Here is a 6000-nt window from a genome sequence, read left to right as displayed (position 1 = left end):
GGAGTTTGCCAGACTCTGCCGTGTGGGCAGCTTACGTTCAGTAGCCTGCCAGGTTGTCCAAAGTGGATTGGATTACTTTGGACAATCCAGAGTTGCTACTAGCAAAATCCTACTATCTGTTTTTGTACAATGAACACTCCATTGGTCTTGGAGCTGTTGTACTGAAGTGAAACACCATATCTCAGAAGGATAAAAGTAGGGGCGGGAGCAATAGTAAAGCGGGTAGGGCGCCTGACTGTCACAGATTGACAGGGGCTCAATCCCCAACACCTCATATGGTCCCCTAAGCCCTGCCAGGAGAGGTCCCTCAGCATGAGCCAGGTAGTAAGCTCTGAGCACCCACCCTGGCTGTGACCCCAAAACAAAACAAAAACAAAAGGAAGAACACCGGTGAAGACCTAATGCCAAGTGAAATAAACAGACACAAAACAACAATATTTGAAAACCACAATGCCCAAAGGGGAGAGTGAGTAGGAAAGAGAGTGGGAGGGGGAAAAAGGGAAGAGAGAGAAAAAGAGAGACATGTGGGTCGGGTCTGGATAGATAGTATAGTGGGGTAGAGTGCTTACATCGATGTAACTTTCAATCTCTAACATTCCAGAAGGTTCCTGAGCCCCATAAGGAGTAACCCCCGAGCACAGGGTCAGCAGTAAATCCTGAGCACCATAGGGGGTGGCCCAAACACCAGAGAGAGACACAGAGACAGAGAGACAGAGAGTGAAGGACACACACACACAGAGAGAAAGAGAAACAGAGAGATAGAAACGGGGGGGAGGGGAGAGAGAGAGACAGACAGACAGACAGAGACAGACAGAGACAGACAGACAGAGACAGAAAGAAGTGCCTGCCATAGAGGCAGGCTGTGAGGGGCAGAGTTGCAGGGCCATGGGAGGGAACCTGGGGACACTGGTGCTGGGAAATGTACACTGGTGGAGGCATGACCGAAACTCAATCATGAACAGCTTTGTAATGCTCTACCTCACAGTGATTCAGTTGAAAAAACAACAAAACAACCAAAACTGGGGCCAGAGCAATAGTACAGCAGGGAGGGCACTTGCCTTGCATGCGGTCAACCCAGGTTCAATTCCCAGCACCCCATATGGTCCCACGACCCCACCAGGAGTGACCCCTGAGCACAGAGTCAATAGTCAGCCAGGTATGGTCCCAAAACAAAACACAACAAACAAAACAGTGCTCTAAATGAGTGCTCACTTCGGCAACATATATACTAAAATTGGAATGATACAGAGACGGTTAGCATGGCCCCTGCCCAAGGATGACATGCAAATTTGTAAAGCGTTCCATATTTTTAAGTTTGTAATTGTATCTCACAGTGCTTCATTAAAAAAATTTTTAAGTAACATTTTCTAAAACAAGACAAAACAAACAAACAATACTCTATGATTCAACTTAATGAGAACCTTAGAGTAGTGGAAGACAGACAGAAAGTAAAGGCACCTCTTCAAGCCTCGGAGTCTTCGCTGTTAATGTTTAACAGATACAAAGTTTCAGCTGCAGAAATCGAAACCATTCTCTGCCAGGATGGTGGTGATGGTTTCATAACAACATGAATGCCCTTAATGCCACTGAACTGGACACTTAACACAAAGTTAAAATGGTATATATAAATAACTTTATGTATTTAACTAACGATTGGGCTCCTAAGAAAGGTACCCTGGGGGGCAGGGCAGTAAGACATAGAGCGTGGACCCTGCCAGAATGGGTCACACTGTCCAGAGAGACAAACAGTATCTAGAAATATAATGTGCACCGTACTTAGGCACACACAGGGTTTGGGATTTGGTTTTGGTTCTGGGGCTTGGGGGCTGCATCTTTCTGTGCTCAGGGCTTACTCTGACAGGGCTCAGGGGACCGTATGCAGTGCCAAGGACTGAGCCAGGGTTGACTGTATATCATATACAAGGCAGGTATGAGGTCTCTGGCCCACCCATAGGCTGTTTTTTTTTCTTTTTGGGTCATACCCAGCGATACACAGGGGTTACTACTGGTTCTGCACTTGGGAATCACCCCTGACGTGCTCAGAGGACCATATGGGATGCTGGGAATCGAACCCGGGTTGGCTGCATGCAAGGCAAACACCCTACCCGCTGTGCTATTGCTCCAGCCCCATAGGCTTTTTTTTAAATGTTTTTTTAATAGATATGTACAGTTTGTCCTTTTTTGATCTTTACATTTGTTTATTTATTTATTTAATTTTGCCTTTTGAGTCACACTCGGTGATGCTCAGGGGTTACTTCTGGCTCATGCACACAGGGGTTACTCCTGGCAGTGCTGGGATGCTGGGAATTGAACCCATGTCGGCCGCATGCAAGGTAAACGCCCTACCTGATGTGCTATCACTCCATCCCCTTAAATTTATTTTGAGGTGTTGGGAATGGAGCCCAGGGCATCATACATGCTCTTCACCACCGAACATATCCCATAGTATAGAAGTGCATATTGCTTTTCTTCGGGATGGGGGCACACCCAGTGATATTGGGAGCTACTCGTGACTTGGTGCTCCAGGGTCACATTCAGTAGTGTCCACGTGGTGCTGGGGACCAAACCTGGGTCACCACATGCAAGTAATGCCTGTACTGCCTCTCCACACACCCCCGGGCTACTCCTGGGGGACCATGTGATGCTGAGACCATCCTATGCACCCAGCCTGTTGAACTCTCTGGCCTTTAGGTGTGCGTTTTGTTTCTAACTTTTATTTCACTCAGAATCACAGAAGTGTCTCAGTGGTACTACATGTAAATCTATGTTCCTCATTTAAAAATCTTTATGCAGAATTCAATAGCGAGGTTCTACTGTAGCAATTTATACCACAATGATTTTTCTTCTGTGGTTAAGTTCACATAATCTTCTTGTTTTGGGTGGTTTGTTGATGCCATACATGGCCCTACTCAGGGATGACTCCTGGCTCTGTGCTCAGGAATAACCTCCTGGCAGAGCACAGGCACCACATGGGATGTCAGGGAATGAACTCAGGTTGGCTGCAGGCAAGCAAATGCACTACCCATTGTAATATTTCTCTAGTCTCAGCTCATGTAATCTTTTGCTGTTCTAAAGACTATCCTAAATGTTTTTACGAGGGGGGATGGAGTGATAGTCCAGTGACAGGGCATTTGCCTTGCATGTTGGGCCAATCCAGGTTTGAACCCAAGCACCACATTTGGTCACCCAAGCCTGCCAGGAGTGATCCCTGAGCACATATCCAGAAGTAAGCATTGGGTCCAAAGATTTTGTTTCTGTTTTCTTTGGTACAGCTACACAATGGAATACTATCCAGCTGTTAGAAAAGATGAAGTCATGAAATTTACATACAAGTGGTTCTACATGGGAAGTACCATGCTTAGTGAAATGAGCCAGAAAGAGAGGGACAGACACAGAAAGACTGTACTCATCTGGGGAATATAAAGTAACAGAATGGGAGTCGAACACCCAAGAATAGTTGAGATAAGTACCAGGAGGTCTGCTCCAGGGCTTAGAAGCCGGCCTCATATGCTGAGGAAAAAGGTAGCTCAGAGAGAGTAGGGAACACCAAGCAAAGAATGTTTGGAGGACTTGCTCAGAATGTGAGATGTGTGCTGAATACACAATACCTCTATTGCAAACTACAATACCCTAAAGGAAAGAGAGAGCAAAAGAGAATGCCCTGCCACAGAGGCGGTGTGGGGGGAGAGGGCTACTGGGATCATTGGTGGTGGAGAACAGGCACTGGTGGAGGGATGGGTACTTGATCATTGTATAACTGAAACCCAAGCACAAAAGTTTGTAAATCTACAACTCTACCTCATGGTGTTTCACTAATAAAATTTAAAAAAAAAGATTTTGTTTCTGTTTTGTTTTTTTGGGGCTGTACTTGGTGGTGCACAGGACTTGCTCCTAGCTCTGTGCTCAGGGATCATTCATGGTGGAGTTCAGGAAACCACATCGGGTACTGGGGATCAAATCTGGGTCAGCTGTGTGCAAGGCAAATGCCTGACTGCATTGCTCTGGTCTTTTTCTTTTTTATTAAAGAAAGTTTAATATGGGCTGGAGAGATAGCACAGAGGGTAGGTTGATTGCCTGGTTAACAGGCGACCTGGGATTTATCTCCAGCTACCCTTGTGATTCCTTGATTCCCACCAGGGGTATTTCCTGAGTGCAGATCCAGAACTGAGCATTTCTGGGTGTGGTCCCAAAACAACAACAACAACAACAACAATAATAATAATAATAATCACTTAACTTCCCATTAGACGTCGATTTGCTTGAGCGGGCGCCAGTAACGTCTCCATTTGTCCCTGTTGCGCGCTAGTGTAGCCCAATGGCATCTGTTCGCTCTGGGAACATGAAGAGCCTCAAACCGATCGTTCATGATCTTGACGAAGAAGGCTGACCATCTGGTAGGTGGGCGGCCACGCGGTCTTTTGACATCCCGTGGAATCCAGTCAGTAACAGCTCTAGTCCAGCGGTCGTCTTTAAATCTCATTACGTGACCAGCCCATCTGATTTTTGACACCTTGGCAAACGAGACAGCGTCCCTGATTCTTGATCGTCGACGGATGTCAGAACTCCAGATTCTTTCTCTCATTTGAGTGAAACGTGATATTCCAAGCATAGCTCTTTCAATTCTTCTTTGGGAGACCCGAATAGCATTCTCATCCTGTTAATAAATAAATGTTCAGGGCTTACTACTGGCTCTGCACTCAGAAATTACTCCTGGCTGTGCTCAAGAGACCATATGGTATGCTGGAGGTCGAACCCAGGTCTGTCTCCTACAAGCCGCTGCCACACTCCAGGACGCCTTCTGGACCCGCGTGGCAGCTCTGGCCGAGACTCATGCATGACTGAAGACCCACAGAACAAGATAAGCGGAACTCTCTGAGACCTTGGACTCCAGGCTCAAGGGACCCAGGGACAGAGATTCTCTGCTTGCTCCCACCAACCACAGGTGACAAAGGGATTCTAATCAGGAGCTCCACCCTACCCTGCCCTCTCTGCTTCCACCAACCACCAGAGATCCAGGGATCGGATTGCGCACAGAAGACCCACCCTACCCAGATAAATACCCCACTGGCAGACTTCCACTACTGACACTTCCTCCACTACCCAGCCGCTGCCACACTCCAGGACGCTTTCCGGACACATCACAAGACACTAAATACCCATCTTCTGGAATTGCCGTACCATATTTGATAGGGTTCAAATATGGTAACACCTACCTGGGCGATTAGAGGTCGCCCCAAAAGCCTCTATCCCTCTCGGAAAGACTGGCAAGCTACCGAGAGTATTCCGCCCGCACGGAAGAGCCTGGCAAAAATCAACTAATATGCCAAAACAAGTAACTAATAATAATAATAAAGTTTAATATAATGGGTAACCAGTTTAAAAAAAAAAGGAGTAAGTCACTTAAATGGTCCCTGCTCAGGCAGTGGCATTTTGCAGTTCCTCATAGCACAGCGCCGGTGACTGCAGGCTGAACCCTGCCCCATCCAGAGCTTCAGTCTCTCAGATGTATCTCAGGGATGTCCTGATTCAGGGCTGAGGCTCAGGCACCTGCATCCGCCTCCTCAGAGCTGTCATCTGAGTGCTAAGCTTCTGATGAGAATGTCTGTCATCTCCTCCAGGCCGAGGTGGCCACCAGGTCAAAACCAATCACAGAGAGGGCGAGCTTGAATGTCTGGGTGTCACCCCGGCTCATGTTGGGTATCAGGGCAAAAGGGTTTTGTTTGTTTGGTTAGTTGGGTTGTTTTGTATTGTGTGTTTTGGGCCACACCTGGTGATGCTCTGTGGTTACTCCTGGCTTCTGCTTTCAGGAATTCCTTCTGTTAGTGCTCAGGGGACCTTATGGGATACCCAGGATAGAATCTGGGTTGGCCTCATACAAGGCAAAAGTATATATTTGCTATACTATAGTTCAGTCCCAGTAAAGAGGTTTTGTTTCTTTAAGGTTTTGTTTTTGTTTTGTTTTGGTTTGTTTTGGGGGTTTTGGGTCACACCTGGCGATGC

General features: G+C 47.0%; 1 non-coding gene across 1 annotated transcript; it reads left to right on the top strand.

Moving 5' to 3' along the window:
- Nucleotides 1-1204: 1204 nt before the first annotated feature.
- Nucleotides 1205-1311, top strand: LOC130044531 (U6 spliceosomal RNA). The gene has a single exon (XR_008795399.1). It is a non-coding gene; the product is annotated as a U6 spliceosomal RNA (small nuclear RNA).
- Nucleotides 1312-6000: the final 4689 nt, after the last annotated feature.

Source organism: Sorex fumeus, unplaced genomic scaffold (genome assembly GCF_029834395.1).
Source record: "Sorex fumeus unplaced genomic scaffold, SorFum_2.1 ptg000122l, whole genome shotgun sequence".
In the NCBI taxonomy this organism is placed as follows: Eukaryota; Metazoa; Chordata; class Mammalia; order Eulipotyphla; family Soricidae; genus Sorex; species Sorex fumeus.
Note: the sequence above shows the minus strand (reverse complement) of the source record. Positions and strands in the feature narration are given on the sequence as shown.